Source organism: Astatotilapia calliptera, chromosome 2 (assembly GCF_964374335.1).
Source record: "Astatotilapia calliptera chromosome 2, fAstCal68.1, whole genome shotgun sequence".
In the NCBI taxonomy this organism is placed as follows: Eukaryota; Metazoa; Chordata; class Actinopteri; order Cichliformes; family Cichlidae; genus Astatotilapia; species Astatotilapia calliptera.
Window position 1 is genome coordinate 6,557,866 of NC_137423.1, and position 17,947 is coordinate 6,575,812.

The following is a 17,947-nucleotide window of genomic DNA, read 5'->3' on the forward strand; positions in this document are numbered from 1 at the left end:
CTGCTGAAAAAGCGATTAAAAAAAACACTGACTACCACTATAGCTCATTGGAGTGAGTCAGTGACCCGTATACCATTAGGCTATTGCATTAGTCTGTGCTTGAATAGATGCATTGGATAGATGAAAGAACAAAGACTCCTTAGCTACATCAGGAAGATGACCTATGTGCTTAGAGAATAACTCAGATAGCAAAAACCCAAGAAATAAGAGCAAGAAAATGAACCATTATGGAAGGATGGATTTCTGCACGGCATGTACCACCAGCAGATGGAAGAAGTGGCTGATATCGTAAAATCCTATCAATGGCTGGACAAAACTGGGCTGAAAGACAGCACAGAGGCCCTAATGATGCCAGTACAGGAATGAGCTCTCAACGCAAGATCAATAGAGGCTAGGGTCCACCACAGCAGCCAAGACCCGAAGTGAAGGCTGTGCAAAGATGCCCCTGACACAATTCAGCACATAACAGCAAGATGCTCAAAGTCTATATATAACCAGAACACCATAAACAAGTGGCTGGCATAGTATACGGGAACATCTGTGCGGAGCATGGCCTGGAAATTCCTCGCACAAAATGGGATACACCCCATAGGGTGGTTGTGAATGACCAAGCTAAGAGCTGGTGGGCCTTCCAGATAAAGGTAAATAAACTGGTGATGGCTAACCAACCGGTAGTGGTGGACAAACAGAAGGCCATAGTGATACATGTAGCTATAATACCCAGCTGACATGGTCAGCTAAATCTGTCATAACAACTTCAGGAAGATGGAACTCGCAAACCTAGAGGTATACCAAGGGCTGAGAGAGGAGATAGTAAAGATGTAGAAGATAAAGGCAACAGTAGTTGCTATCTATCTTCAGTAGATAAACTTGAAGGATAAACTTTAGATTTCTTAATAGTTTTTTATTTTGGTATATTCCTATGTGTGTCAGCACGACAATCCCCTAGGAGATGAAAATTAAAGTGTTTCCTTCTTAATAACAAATGATCTTGAACACAAATATTGAAGTTGAAAAGAAAAGAAAACATTCAAACTAAAACCTAAAAAGCAAACATATTTGCTCATTAGTCAGTCTCTTTTGTTGGTTAATGATAAAATGTCATGTGATGCCCAGCACAGACAGTATTTTTTCGACGGAAATAAATAATAAACCTGCCACTTGTTTTGATTTAGAAAAAGCATGGTGTAAATGATATATGAAAAGCAATAACCAGCTTCATAAACGATTGGAACATCTCCCCTGTGGACACCGTAATATGACAGTCATTTGATGGAACACATTTGATTAATTAAGAACTGCTTCAATGTAATAAAGACATGACAACAGTTGTCAGCGGGGGTGATATGAGAGCTGTCATGGATGGAAATAAATAATAATGACTGAAGGGAAATGGAAAAACATTTAGGAGCAAAAACTAGTTTTATAACAGCTCATTAGACATGTTTTTATGCAGTGTTGATGTACACGGACAACTTCAGGTCAACAAGGGAAACACTGTTTCAGGGCTTACAGATGCACTGCTCTCTTTAGCTCACCTCTTGAGTATTTTTTCATGTTTCAGCAAAGTGGATCCACTGCCACAGGTAGCATATAACGTCTGCTAACATAACAATTTATGTCGCCCCCTTTATTTTAGGATATAAGACAAAGTTGTAAGGACCCTAAGTATGGCGCAGGGTTGGTAGACAGTAAAGATTGTGTAGGAAGGCCAAAAAAACCGTTTCCATTGTGATGTTTGCGGGCACACAACGACCCAGTGGCACTGGTCGTGTTTGCCATATACTCTCTCTCAAGAGCCTGAGGACATTACAGCAGAACTCATAGTGCACAACCCTGTAAATAAGTGCTACTGATGCAACTGTTGACCTATTGCACCCTCATTGTGTTTTCTTAAGAACACTGCAGGCTATATCAATGAAAACTGAAGCAGCAGCTCCAGCTCGTGTCACTCGCCTTAAATACTTAGAAGTTGTCAAAATGGAAGAATTGCTTCTGCTTTTAAAGCTATTAGTATCTAAGAGACAAGGTGACATTTTGCCAGGTTCACCAATTATTACTTTTCAGATGTTCCACAAGAGGTTTTTTTGGGGGTGTGTGTGTCACTGTTTTTGCTTAAGAATCACACAATTTGTCCACTGGTTTTTTACCTTCCGTCATAAATTTCTTTCAAATGCTTGGCAGGCAAATTTAAGATGACTATATATGCTTAAAACAGACATTTATCAGTTCAAACATTTGATTTGTACTCTTTGTACTACTACCATTAATAATTTAAGAGATCCATCCATTCGCTTCCGCTTATCCTTTTCAGGGTCGCGGGGGGCGCTGGAGCCTATCCCAGCTGTCATAGGGCGAGAGGCAGGGTACACCCTGGACAGGTCGCCAGTCTGTCGCAGGGCCAACACACAGGGACAGACAACCATTCACACTCACATTCACTCGCACATTCACACCTAGTGACAATTTGGATTAATCAATTAACCTATCCCCACAAGCTGCATGTCTTTGGACGGTGGGAGGAAGCCGGAGTACCCGGAGAGAACCCACGCAAACACGGGGAGAACATGCAAACTCCACACAGAAAGACCCCGGCCTGATGTTGGAATTGAACTCAGGACCTTCTTGCTGTGCGGCAACAGTGCTAACCACCGTGCCACCGTGCTGCCCAATTTAAGAGATCATTGCATTCTATTTTTATTGACAATTTGGTAAGTCTGGTTTACGTTTATCCTTCCTGTAATAAATGGTTATTTATTTTACTTCAACTTTGTTTCAATCAAAGTTCATGAGAAAATAATGGGCTGAGTCTGAGTGTACTTTTACCAAATTCATGTTACATTAACTATAGTCATAGCAACCCAAAATGAAGCAATCAAGGTGTCAGGTAAAATTAACAATGTCCAGAAGAAAACATAATTGGGAAAGTAAGAAGAAAAACAAAGCAAGGAAAACAAAACACAATAACATGACCCTCATGCAGAAAGCAAAGATTTAAGGAAAGTGGATCCTCAGTCACTCGTGGCCACATACCTCCTCCTACCCTGACACTGATAACAATATAGCCAGCAGATCAAGGAGCTACTTGGTGCTCTACATGGTGCTGAGGTGGTGGTGGGTGGATACACTGACAAAAATCTCCTTCAATAATGTCCTCCCTAACCATTCAATTACAGCACCCTTGTATCGTAATGCTTTTGGAATACGCTGCAAGCAACAAACTCGATTTGCTGCTGATCCCCAGGGGGATAGAAATCTGTGAAGGTATAGGGAGAATTTTAAGAAGAAAGTGGGCAGGCAGACAGGCAGGCAAGCTTTAGCTATTGGGTGGAGCAAGGGTGGGATGGAAGGGAAGGGATCCGACCCGAATGAGAAAATCCTCAGAGAAAGGGGAGTCTGGGCGGCCAGAGCCAGCTGAAAGCCTTCAGCGTGCAGGAGCTCCTGTGTTAAAGATTTATCAGTGGAGGAAGTGGCACCGGCTCCTCTTTTTGGTCTGATTTGAGGCCTGAGGGACTCAGCCCCCAGAGAAGGATCAACCTGTAATTAGTGATTAACGGTAAGGTCCAGACTTTTGATTTACTCTCCTCTGCTCTCAGAAGGGGATGTTGGTCAGTGGCACGGCACAAGGTAAATCACCTATTGCACTGGAGGCAACAAGCTTGTCAGGGAAAATAGGCTCTGCCTAGAGGACGCTGCAAAGGACCAGCTGCATGAAGACAAATTGCACCAAGGTTGCTTAGCCAACCCTCTTACTCCATCCTCTATCATGCTCTGTCGCCCTCTTTTTCAAATACATGCTCACTCGAGTTGTCTTTCTTCACCAAGTCTTTCATTCCTTTCTAACTTACTCCCTCGCTCAATCCTAATGACATTCAATATTACCAAAGCTGAACGTCTGTGTAGCCCCAATTGCTTTTGAGTTTGACATTTTGAAGAGGAGATAAAAGTATTTTTCCCTGATGCTCAGTATTCATAGATCATATGCATAGACTCAAAGGTAAAAAACACCCCCCCAAAAAACAGAATACACATTCATCTGAATGCTCTCTGATCTTGGATGGTTGACTTGATTTGTGCAAACTTTCTCCCAAAGCAAGAAGAATCGAGTCTCTGCTTCTGTGTTTTTGATATAGCGCATGAATGACTCTGTGGACTTGGATGTTTGGCAGAAACAGAAAATAGTTTGACTGGTGAAACATTCCCATGTCCTTTGTTTTCCCAAAGAAGATTCGTAGTTTTGCTTTTCATGTTGAACTGCTGTGGCTTATTGCGCTACTTAAAGAAAATGAATCGTTCCCTGTATAATAAGAAACAAAACACTAATCAGGTGACTTTTTATGCATTTATTAAGAGAAACCCACATTGCTGACAGGGAAACATTGCGCCTTTCCTTCATTCCTTACTTGGTAATGCAGAAACAACCTAGCTGTGAAGACCAAAAAGCAGTTTTTGACATCACTGGGAAAACTTGGTGAGAGAGTACAGATGAAAGGTTTAACATAACCATAATTGTTGTTCAGGGGAGAAAAAGATGTAGTCGGAAGAAATTTACAGCTTACAAGATTACCTACAAGAAGTTGACTGCATGTTATAAAAACCAATTATTCCAAAACAATCTTACGTAAGCTCAAAAAAGGCTGAGCTTACACAGAATATTTATATTATGACACTATGAAGCATTTTTTTACAGTTCTCTCACCAAACTGCCATAGATAGATTGGCGACCTGTCCCGAGAGTACGTTAAAACAGCTGGGATAGAGACTGCGACCCTGAATTGGATAAGTGGAAGAGAATGGATGGATGGATGGATGTGAAGTAATAATGGCTCTCTTATTTCAGTATATTCTTTATATTAATAAGTATGTGTACACAGTAGCAGTGTCTTCTTATTCCACCAGAGCTGCTTTTCATTACTGTCTTATGCGATGCCTTGCTTTTTCCAAAATTGCTTTTCATTGTGTTTTGTCCTTAATTCTTTATGCAAAATGGGGAAATTATTTAATAATTTTTCAAAGAATGAATAAGCAGACAGGAAAATATAAACAGATGCAGACATGGGACTTGTTAACTCATCATCACGTACTTGTAATTAAGATCTTCTGAGCAGATCTTTTGAGCTTAGACGTTGATAACTGTAATCGATATTGTCAGAGGCAGCTGTACTTAACGTTTGCACAGGTGAATTCTGCAAAATAAATAATAAATTTGGGTTTGTTTACATGGAAAACACTGCAGCTCAACTTCAGGTCAAAGAACAACGAGCTGCCTTTTATGATGAATCTGTGCTTGTAAGAGATGATTATATATATAATGCACAGCTATAGGGGCGGCGTCTCAGCATCTCGTGTCACCTTTCACCATCTTGTGAAGGAGGATAAATAACTGTGCTTTTGCAGCTTGCTAAAACCATCTTAAATATGCAAAAAAAATTACAGGTATTAGGTAAAAGGTGAGAATATTATTATTATCACCTTCAACCCTCCTCCCACGAACATTCTAAACATCAGGATGGCTTTAAAACAGTCACAAATGGCCTTTGTGAGTGCATTACCTCTGGCTGATCAGCCTCTAGTCTGTTTCCAAGCTGCTGGTAGAGATCCTGAGGGACGGCCTGCATTAGTATGCTACAGAGTTTAAGAGGATGTCTAATTGGACTAATTTTATCACAGCTACCTTGTGGAAAACAAGTAATGAAAAAAATCCTCCATCTTCCTGCTATAAGTAAATCACACGGCACTTAAGCTACAGCATAAGAGAGGCTATATTTCAATGACTTCTTATTTCTTAAATATAAAAGCCACTAGGCCACTAATGCTGCTGACTCCAGTATGTGCTGATGCACTTTACTGACAAACATCAGGCACCAGTTTGTGTGTTAAAGGGGCAGTATACACTTCCACCCAACTGTCTTGGTTTCTGCTAGTTTTTCAGCAACATTACAGCCAGGCCTACACCTTCAAATAGATGACAGGAGATGTTAAATGCTGAGAGAAGCAAATGAATGCAGCAACCCGTTTATGCTGAAACATTCCTGACAGCCAGAAAAGCAAGTTGAACCTTTCTCACTCAGAGAGCTGTAGAACTTATTGTAAGAAATTTCTCCTCACTGGGAATTTAAACCTGACCCATCAGTGGCACATGAACAGTAGTGAAGAGTTAATTCATTGAAACCCCACTGTTTCCAACCTCGTTGTGCACAGGACTAGCTGCCATGGAGAAACATGTTTCACAAGTAAACTTACTGAGTACCTTGTGCCCACTGAATCAGCATAGTGAAACTGCAAAGCTCATACTGAAATTGGTAATGTATTGGGGTGGCAGGGGGGGCTGGTCTCGCTTGTCCCCCCACAGTGTTGGTTTGCAGGGTGATGAGTCATGTCAATGGGAGCGCATACATAGACAAATTATACCACACTATCCATCCATCCATTTGCTTCCGCTTATCCTTTTCAGGGTCGCGGGAGGCGCTGGAGCCTATCCCAGCTGTCATAGGGCGAGAGGCGGGGTACACCCTGGACAGGTCGCCAGTCTGTCGCAGGGCCAACACACAGGGACAGACAACCATTCGCACTCACATTCACTCGCACATTCACACCTAGTGGTAATTTGGATTATCCAATTAACCTATCCCCACAAGCTGCATGTCTTTGGACGGTGGGAGGAAGCCGGAGTACCCGGAGGGAACCCACGCAAACACGGGGAGAACATGCAAACTCCACACAGAAAGATCCCGGCCTGATGGTGGAATTGAACTCAGGACCTTCTTGCTGTGCGGCAACAGTGCTAACCACCGTGCCACCGTGCTGCCTTATACCACACTAATGGACTAAAAAGTACTTTACTCGAGGATTACTTCAAATTTAAAAAGTACATCAACTTCTTCTTTTAATAAATTCTGGAGATATAGCAGAAACATGTTTGAAAATGAGCCACAAGTTATGAAACCATTTTAGCACTTGAATGAAATACTCAGCAGGGGTTTTGACAAGCAACAGTCAGACTATCCATTAACTCTCACTCTACCATGGGTGCTGACTAACAGCAAACTTGACTTAATGGACGCAGCTTTTCCTAGAAGAGGCCTGGCTGATGGTTTGGATGTCTAATTATAATCTTCAGAGAAGTAAAGGGTGTAAGTCAACTAACTTTCAAGCCTGGCAAAGTCTGTATTACACCACGCGTGGGATAACACATGATTAGAGGTGGACTAGGTTAAAAAGAAAAAGAATGTGAATAAAAACAATTATAATAAAAAAGAAACAAGAAAAGATAATTAATAAAAACCAAAAGGAAATCACAACTGTACAGCCAGAATTGTTATGCTCCTCCAAATCAATTTTAAAAAGGCTAATAAGTTTGAGCATTCACTCTAGCAGCTAATTGGAAATGGTTTCTCAAGTGAATCTAGTATTTGCTCAAACTTAGGTTAACTTTAATTGATTTATATTTTTTAAATTCACTGACAATATTTGGTTGGCAACATACAGCAAAGAAAAAAAAAGGAACATGGCATTGGGTCAAAAAAATAAAGGTATTACACAAGCAATGTTTCGTTATAACAATTAAGTGAGCGGCTTCACTGAAACACTCGTCCTTGTCACAACTATTTTTTTTAAACCAAGAAGTCCACTCTGCAATTTCCCTTTAGGTAACAAGCTTTTGGAATGCCACCAACACAACAACCAGCTTAGTTGGGTAAAGAGTTGGGTAAGGAGTAATACATGACTCAGTTAAAAAAAAAAACAAGATTATTTTTTAAATGACACTCATCTTATTAAGGATTCAAAAATAACTACACATAACAGATATTACGGAAGGCTATTCATGTTTTATGTGTCTAAAATAACAAAAATATGAGCTGATATATTTTTAAGTCACTAATTTTCTGCCTTAAAAATCTGATGTGGGTTGGACTCTACTAATGAAAGAAACACTCATCTCGATGTTTCAAACAGATAAATAAAATCCTTCTCCTCCCGCACAAAGCTTTGAATAATCAGGCCCCATCTTATCTAGACCTATTGATACTATATGACCGATATAGAGAATGTGCCTTTCACCTACTTGTGGTTCCTTTTAAAGTAGAAAGGGAGGCAGAGCTTTTAGCTTTCAGGTCCCTCTTCTGTGGAAACCGCTTTCAGTTTGGATTCAGGAGATAGACACACTCTATACTTTCAGGATTAGGTTTAAAACTTAACTCTTTGATAAATCATATAGCTAGGGCTGGATCAGGTGACCCTAAATCCTGCCTTAGGTATGCTGGAATAGACCTAGGCAGCCAGGTGCTTCCCATGATGCACTGTATATAAAGTACCTTTTGATTTGTTGTAATGTGATGCTATGTCGATAAAATTTAACTGAATTGAAAATTAGATTTCAGAAAAAATATATAACATTATGTAATTACATCTTTTATAATGTCTACGGCTGGCAAAATATTACAGTATGTGAATGACCACGGCAGACCCGGTGACATATTTATGCTTTGCAGCACACTTTATTTCAAAAACGGTTGCTGTACATCCACACACTGAGCTGCAGCTCTCCCACTGCCAGCTCAACATAACAACAACCACTATAACAGGACCCGGTGCAATACTTAAATCGGCGAGGCATGATTGCAGATGCCATGCAGGTGCGTACGCCTTCCCTGCACGGCACTGCAGGCCACGCCCCGCCATATAGTACCACAGCATTATCTTAGAACACAACTGGATATTGCACTAATATAACAAAACGCACTCATAGCTTACTTCAGGTGTGTTAAACATGTGTCTGGATTATTCTTGCACTCGAAAAATGTATTGTTAATTTTGACCATCCCCCAAAGCACAATAACCAGGCTTGGATTCTTTTTTTAATGTTTTTATAATATAAAACGCTTTTGTTTAACAAGTGGACAGAAATAGGCTTTTGTTAAAGTAACACAGATTTATTGCCTTAACTACATACTGATCAATCGTGCTAAAATGCAGTCAGCTGCCCAAGGCTCATTTTGAACCAGGAAAAATCATGCTGTAGGTAGTTGGATATGGTGGATAACCCCTACATGAATACACATCATGTGTTTTGATGCAGACAGTAGAAATTCTTTCTGTGTGAGGATCACAAGAGTAATATATGATAGCTCACGTTACAGTCCATCTTAGCTTCCCACCAATCCCTTAGGAGGCCAGCGGGCACTCCAAGGCTTTTTAGTCTCAGCAGAAATCAAAGAGGTGGTTATATTGATATGTGTTCAATATGTTGATAACCAAGGAGACTGGAGTATGTCATTACTATGAATCAGTCAAATATTGTATATTCTATTAACTACATACTGCATCCCACATTCTTTAAATAAACCACCTATTTCTATCATGCTAACAGGATATAACCTAAAGTAGGGCAAATACAGTTTACAGTTGAAATGTAAGAAAGGGACTCAAATCTGTATAATGTCTATGGACCTGAGAGGGGGGTTTGTTAGAGATAGATTTTCAAACTAAAGTTTGCCTCAGGCTGCATTCATCCAGAGAGATCTTTCCAAATACTTTCAAATTCATTTTCACTGTTGTCTGCCAAGCAGTATGCCTCAAGATTGCATTCAGTAGGTGTTCCCAAACTAATAACATTTAAAGTGTGCGGTGCACAGGCAAAGCACATTGTGATTGTACAGCCAACTTCAAAGAGCTTAAAAAGCTCACTAACACAAGGATTCAGTCTCTGTGTGAATTGCACGCATCAGCTTTCAAAAGCCCTCAATCTAAAAGCACCCGACTTGGCTAATCTTAAACCACCCTTTAGACACTGTCCATTCTTTCAGCTTGTGGATTTGGTTCCTGAATTTAAATACAACAAAAGTTTATTTGCAAGTGCGCAAAAGAGTGTAAAAAGTCTACAGTAGTACTTTTTTCTATGTGCCTTTTGAATTGGCGTAGCACCTTCTGCTGTCCTCAGTTGCTTACTGAGGTTTTTTCTTTCTGGTAGTTGTTTAATTTGAGTAAAGCAAAGAAAGAGATGGATTTCCACAATACGGGGAATATTTATCTTCTGCTATTCCACAGAGGAAAGTATCAGACTTAGCATTAAAGCAGAAAGTATCCTACTAACTACATATATAGTAGCAAGCGTGATACATTTGCCACATGTGCAGGCAGCAGCGTCTTCTTTTAAAAATAAAATAATTCAAGTGCTGCTACTGTATACTGACTAAACATGGCATAAAATTTGCACTTTACAACAAATGCCATAGTGCAGGTATAACTACTGTATGTACTGTATTATAGATTTTGTTACAACACATTGATCTGTACATATGGTTTTTGACAATAAAGATGACTTTGACTTGACATTCGTATTTAGTGAGACATGTATATTTACCATAGTTGAGTTTATTTTCATGTTGTATTACTATAAGATTCCTTATATATTTTGCTCTACTCTAATATGACAGATGTTACTGTATATATCATTTTGCACATGTAAAAGAGCACTGCCAATGCTAAACAGTCTTCTTCTCTCAAAGGAAACATTGCTGCTGGACTAAAACAGCTCATTTGTAGTTCAGGTCTTTTTCTGTCTCCATCACTATGTGAATGAAACTATTTGCTGCAGTTGCAGCATTTTAAAACAATCAAAAAGTTGAGTTTTTTTGTAATGCCAAAATGAATCAGAGCAGACTGGGCTTTTTGGAAGACAGATATTAAAGAAACAGACTCTAAAACTGAGTGCTGCAGATAAAGGATGGCAAGATGTGGTACAGTATGTAAAAGATAACTAACATAGTTTAAGCATGTAAAACTTTTCTATGAGACCCCAAAATAAAATCAAGGTGCCTGGTAATGAGCATGATGCGGGTGCTTCAGTGTCTGTGCAATGTATTTTGTCACTCGTGCGCCAAAAGTTAATGACACTTTGTGATAGATGACACCTTATCTATTTACCCATGATGCACTGAGCCATCATTCACCAAATTATTCAACGATGACATGGTACTCACTATCAGCAGCATGGCAGACATCATTCATATCTGTAACATCATCTAATTAAAAGACATCACTTCTGCCAGACAGTTTCCTTACTGCTAGCTGAAGCAAATTGATTCTCAACCCCCTTCCAGTGTATGCAAAGCAGGAATGAATAATGCATGGACATTAGAATCTTATCTTCTGTCCTGACAAACAATGTTGCAATACTTTGAATATTCCATAAAGGTGTGCAAAGGGTCCTTATTAGCGCAGCAGTCAGACAGGTGTCGTTTTCATGGAGAGTCATTCTGCCTTTACTGCTGTTCATTTCCAAGCCACACCATAGTTCTGGATACACTGAGCCAACGGATTTACTTTATGATCGTGCTCAGTTTACGATAGCGCTTAAGGTATTTGCATAGATTTTTATAGCTGCCACTCAGATATTATGTTGGCAATGAAGTGAGAAACTATAACTTTACAGTGTAGTTTTACCCCAAGCTCTGTGACCAGGCTCTATCAGGCTACAACCTACAAGTCACTGAAATAAATGTTCAGTGCTCTGACTCAGATTTATACTGGAGATGCCTGTTATTGCAGCATTATCAGCAGCTGCGCACCAGCCCACTCAGATTAAAAAAAAGAAGAAGAAGAAAAGAATTAAGTATGTTTCATTATATAGCTGCTTTCTACCTGTGCACAGACAGAACACTATCAGCAGTAATAAAATAGATTAGCCATGCTCAGTAAAACTGATTGATTTGTGTTTTTAGTAAGTTCAATATACTATAAAAAATAATGCTTTTCCAATTAGCGTTTATGTTGCATGATTGTGAGCATCAGAGCAAAATACAGTATGCAGCCTGGTGATCTACCTGAAATATATATTTTGGGGAGTCTGGGTTGTCTTCCCAGTTGAATGAACAGGTATCCCCCTCGTCTCAAGACACAGTATAATGGACATGTCCCACGTTTTGTTTTTCAAAAGTCAACAAGACTTTTTTTTTTTTTAACCTCAAATCTGGATTTTATTAAATGGTGAAAAAGGGTGACTACTGTCACCATGACAATCTTCTACCAATCAAAGCAATTGCAAGGAGCTTTTCAGAGCTAACTCTCCAGTTACACCGGTGTAACTGGCAAGTTAGCAATCAAACCTAACTCCAGCAATCACTTGCCAACCAGTCTGGTTTTACACATTTTTCTCTCTGGTGTGAAAAGAGAGATTCTGTTTTTCTGTGAGGTTGTTTAAATATCTTACTTGTTCAGTTTGAGATGAATTTTATTTAAATATACACTTATTTATACTTATATGTTGATCTCCCCAGTTTTACTGACGCTGACTGAAAGCTAGAAGGCCACGCAACATCACCTTGAAATTACTTAGCAAACTAACAAAGTCACATTTAAGCTTAAAGAAAAAAATCTGCTGTAGTAGATCACATGTTACTTGGTTTTACATTGCAAAAAAGATGGATGTAGGTTTTCAGGTTTGAAAAGTAAAGCGCAAATGGAAGTGACTTAAAAGACTTGCAAAAAGACCAGTTGTATAAAGATCAACGTGAAAATGACCCTTGGCTCCCTTGCTCTGTGAACTCTGTAAAAAATGAGAAAGGAGGATGTCCTCATTTACCAACCACTTGATATTCACAAGTCATTACCCAATAAGCGTAAGGTTCCATAGCCAGATCCATCCTTCACTTGTCAGATCCAGCTCCAAAAGATCAAAATACCAATGTCTGATGTCACGTTTGCTACATCTATCTTTTATACTGCCTATGGTTTTAAACCTTTACTCCCTAAACACCAACTAGGAGTAGCACTTGAAGCTCTTTTCTGAATTGAGCGGTTTTTGTCATGTTTCAGGCCTGCTTACAGAACAAAACGATGGGTTTGCATCAAATGTTTGTGATTAAATATTTTAATACTAGCTCCCCTTATTGATTCCTCCATAGTTAGAAAGATGTATTTCTATAAAATTAACTACTTCGCTGCTTCTCAACTTGAAGGAATGGCAGTGGATTGGGGTGTTGGCTTTCTGGTCAGTATCTAGAAGAAAGACACTTTATACTACACTAGAGTTACTATCACCTCTCTCTACTGACTATATGATAGATAAGTACATTTACATAGAAATTAGGAGAAGTAAATTCTTCAGTCACGCTGTTAAGTCTCTAGAGATGTTGGTCTTTTTATCATCATTTCTTTCTGAGCTGTGGGCCTATCTTGAAAGGATGGAAGTATTTAGGAGAGAGAAACAGGTTTGGACATGAATAGAGTGAAGAAGCACAAGCTGAGTACTACCATGACCTCCAGGTATGTAATGCACGTCAGTAAACCAAGTATTCAATATTGAGTGTTCGGTGAAGAGAGTTGAATTCCTTTGAGCAATCTGATACTGCCCACATGGGATGGAATAAAAAAACAAAAATCTTTTTTGCTTTATATGTATTTCTATCTCACACTGAGATATACACAGGAAAATGAGTATGTTACATGAGAACTTTTACCACTGAAAGTATTGTGGATTTATTTCTGTTTGTTTTCTATATTAATATACTCAGAAATCCTGAGTTGTTGACAAAGACACATTACTTCAGCTGTGCTAAGCATATTGTTTATTGATTGCCTCTGTAACTATTAACATCAATATAGAAGCAATTTCCAGTAAAGCGTCTTAAAAAATAGCTTATCCAAAGATTAATTCTGCACTTGGATAATTATCCGCTGTCGCTAAATAGTAACATAAAGTGGCACGCAAGGATAAAAAAAATGAAAAAGTCTAAAAGAGGAGTAAGGCAGGTTGAAAGAAACTCCATCACAGAGTTTATTTACTCACATTAAATATCCTATTTCCTTGTGAGCAGTTAAGTTGGAAACTTGAGAAAAAAAGAATCCTCTGAAACCTAAAAAAGGAAGAGACAGAGCAACTCAACTCTTCAAAGAATGGGGTTCTGTGTTTCTGTGACTTGCCAGAAGGGGTTTCTCTCCCACACATTCATGTATGATGTGGAATCCAGCAGACTAGATGAGACTCTTGCACTTTGTCATTTGCTCCTGTGACTTTTTTTTCTTGGTCTCCTCTAGGAAATGCTTCAAATACAAAGGGCTGATAAGATGAAGGTTGATTATGAATTCTCCCCCTCTGCTAAATGTGTCAAGCCAGCCAAATGTCAGAAGATATTCTGTCAGAGGATATTGAGCTGACTGAAAATGTCAGACAGGGAGGAACCGTGAATAGGAAGGAAACAAAAGACAGAAACTGGTGCACATGTGTTAGTGTGACTCAGATATCACACAGCACCTGTTGTCTTTATGCTGCCTAATGATGGAGATTTGGATTGAACTACTGTTTCTAAGAAGTTGTGACCTGCTTTCTTTTGAACCATTTCCACTTTGAACTCCTTCAATAGTACAACACAGTTGGCAACAATCTGCAGGTCTCAGTGAGTAAACTTTGGCAAGACATCACATATTTCTCGAGGTTTACCACAATCCTAACTTTGTAATGGCCAAAAGAACAGAAACAGGCTGTCAGTTCAAATGTTAATAACAAGTTAGGTCCTTCTCAGATTTCAAAGAAAAACTCAAAGCCTAATTAACTGCATACATAAAACTGTTCAAAAAGAGTTATAAAAAATATGATCTTCTCGAACTATAAAGAAAAGGAAAATATTTAAATTAAGTGAATGTCTCCATTTAAAAAACAAACAAACAAACAAAAAAAAACTCATGATGTGATATTATAGTATATCAGAAATCTGTTCACTATTTTATTACAAATTATATCAGTAAGGAAGCTGACTAAATATTGATAATTTATGGCAAAGGGGTGGGATTAAATAAGTGTTTACTTCTTCCCACTCCCTTTCAACATGTAAATTAATCAGAACATTTTATTTTGTATGTAATTTGTATAGCATTTTTTCTTTCTTATTTTCTTTTCTAAATGTACTTGTATATTGTTCACATGTTGAAATAAATTACTGTTACGACCCGGCTCAAAAGCCGCAACATAAAAAAAGGAGATGAATAACAGAGTGTGGGTGAGAAGAGGTTTCATCCTAAAATGGAAAACCAGGTTGGCTAAAATGGCTGGTGCCACCAAGGCAAAGACTAGTGCACTGCCGGAATGCTTGCCTCAGGTATGCTTTTATCCACACCTGACTAGGTGTGGCCAATTAGCACCAGCTGAAAACACTGAGACGATTAGAAGCTGCAGAGGGACGTAACACCTCCCTTAAAAGGGTTCCTCTAGGACCCTTAAATTTATTAAAAGCCCCTCTGAAGCCTTCAGTTCCTTGACCCACAAACCTGGAATAAAAGTTAAAGCTAACAGAAGCACAGTGTTCACGTTATAGTTGGCATCTCTAAGCATGGATGGGCATGAGGATTTGAAGTTGCCACACTGAACAGACAAAAAGTAACATGTGACCAACACAAAGGAGCACAACAGTCAAACCCAAAATGATTACCTGATCTGCTACAACACAAAACCAAAAGTAGCAACAAATAATCACAACCAAGTGATCTGTTGTCTCCACCACACAAACAGTCACATACAAGTGGCCCTATACCACAACAAGTTACTTTAATCCAAAAAGTTCAGTAAATCAAGCACACCAGTGACCAACCACAAACTGGAGAGCTATGGCCACACAATGATCACATCAAGGGTGGCTCAGCACCCCACAGTGTTATTGCCATCACCTGGCCAACAACACTCACAAGTGATCCAACAAAATAGCCATATTCCCCACAACACTAAAAGGTCACATCACAAAACACTCACCTCACAAGGATCTCATTAGCATCCATCAACACTGACATATGCACACACATGGCGTACACACAATGCCAACTTAAAAACAGCCTACCTGCCTCAGCTACAGACCATGATCATGAATGGTCTCAAACCTCCTACCGAGTTTGGTCCCACTGATTTACTATGTGCAACTCCCAGCCTAAAACACTAAAAACAACAAAACCCTTACTTTTCCTACCCTAGTCTTCAGTGGTGTACCAGGCTCGAGGCAACTTTAAACGCGAACTCGAGAGCAGGCAGCAGACCAGAGATACAGTCTCCTACCAAACTCTGAAGCGTACCCCCACCCAGGATAGCCACCAAACACAATAAACTAAAACAAAGCAAAACAACAAACAAGTGCTTCGATGGAAGGGCAGCACAGCCACCCAGCTGAAACACACTTACTAAAGGGAGTTTGCACAATTACAGTGACCACCATCACTCACCCACTTAAAAGCAAAACAAACTGACATTCAGTCTCCACTAAAATGTCCAAATATCCCGGACGAGCCCCCACTTATGTTACGACCCGGCTCAAAAGCCGCAACATAAAAAAAGGAGATGAATAACAGAGTGTGGGTGAGAAGAGGTTTCATCCTAAAATGGAAAACCAGGTTGGCTAAAATGGCTGGTGCCACCAAGGCAAAGACTAGTGCACTGCCGGAAAGCTTGCCTCAGGTATGCTTTTATCCACACCTGACTAGGTGTGGCAAATTAGCACCAGCTGAAAACACTGAGACGATTAGAAGCTGCAGAGGGACGTAACAATTACCAATCAATCATATTTCTTTTATGAAGACCAAAGGTTTTACACACGTTAAAAAAAATTGCTTATGTCCCAGGAAAACCAGAACCATCACAGGTGACCCCGTGCGCCCCGTTCACCACCTTTTTGACCCGTTGCCCTCTGGTCAATCAGGTCCCTCACCTCCAGACTCGTAAACAGGTTCTTCCCCTTGGCCATGCAGACTTTCAATAAACACTATCCCTGACAACCCACCCCTGCCCACCCACCTCAATAATCTAAGCCATGGTCTGAGAACCCTCATCACTCAGACCCCTCACACTAGAGCTGGGCGATAGAACGATAACGATATGTATCACGATAAAACTTTTACTCGATAGAGAAATTAAGCTATCGCGATAGACCTCGCCGCTCCTGTCCTCTTAAAAAAAAAAAAAAGAAGGTCAGCCAATCCAAATCAAGTAGCGCAGAGCCGAACCAATCACAGCCGCAGCGTCACGTCGCGTGACTTGTTACGTACAGCACAAGTGCCAAGCCGCACGTGTGTTTGTTTGGGAAGCAGCCAGCGGGTAATGGAGGCAGCGCGTAATGGAGGAAATGAGTGTGCCGACTAGAAAAATCAACCGAGCGTGACCGAAGAGAAAACAGATGATGGTTCCAATGCCGGAGAGATTGTCGAACGGAAGAGCCATAGAAGTTCCGTAGTGTGAAGGTATTTCGGCTATTTCAAGTCTGACAAAAAACAGAGTAGCGTGCACTGTAAATGTGCCGAAAGCAAGTCTGGAAATACAATAAACTGGTGCATGCGTCACACTGTGCGCCACGTTATTGTTTCGGTGAAATGAATTTCTACAATACTGTTACTGTTAATTCTACTCTCTGCAGTGTTTAAATGCTTACATATACACACAGTTACTGTCCCTCCACACATACGACTCGGTTCTGCTTCTATGCCCCAGCTTTGTTTACTTTTTCCCACCGAGGCTTCTAGACTTCTGATTGGCCAACATTTGTGCACGGTTAGGAATCTAGCGCCACCTGCTGCTTTGGCATGTTCATAGCAGCGTTTTCCTTCATTTCTGCCTTTATGTGTGGACGGGATTATTTTTTAAAACGAAAACGGAAAATCTCCGTTTTCAAAAATATCCGTGTACGTGTGGACGTAGCCTCAGTGTCTGACTGGAAGCGCTAATTCATCATTCGGCTTTTGTCAGACTAAAGTAACTGTTAAAACTGTTTGAAAAGCTCAGCTATACAACAAGGAGAGATTGAGAATTTCCTTTTAGTTCTCAGTTTATTTGATATTGACAAAAGTTAGTCAATTTTGTCTGTTCTTCTGTAAAACAAACTAAGATTTATTTTTAGAATTAATATTTTGTTTCTAAGTGGAATTGACAATTTAGTCTGTTTCGTTTGTTCTATTTTGAAACTTAAACGCTTTAGCA

At 39.7% G+C, this 17,947-nt stretch overlaps 1 protein-coding gene across 2 annotated transcripts in view; it reads right to left on the reverse strand.

Annotated features, from left to right (window-relative positions):
* fstl5 (follistatin-like 5) overlaps positions 1-17,947 on the reverse strand; it is a 198,655-nt gene that overhangs the window by 68,301 nt on the left and 112,407 nt on the right. The window lies entirely within an intron of this gene.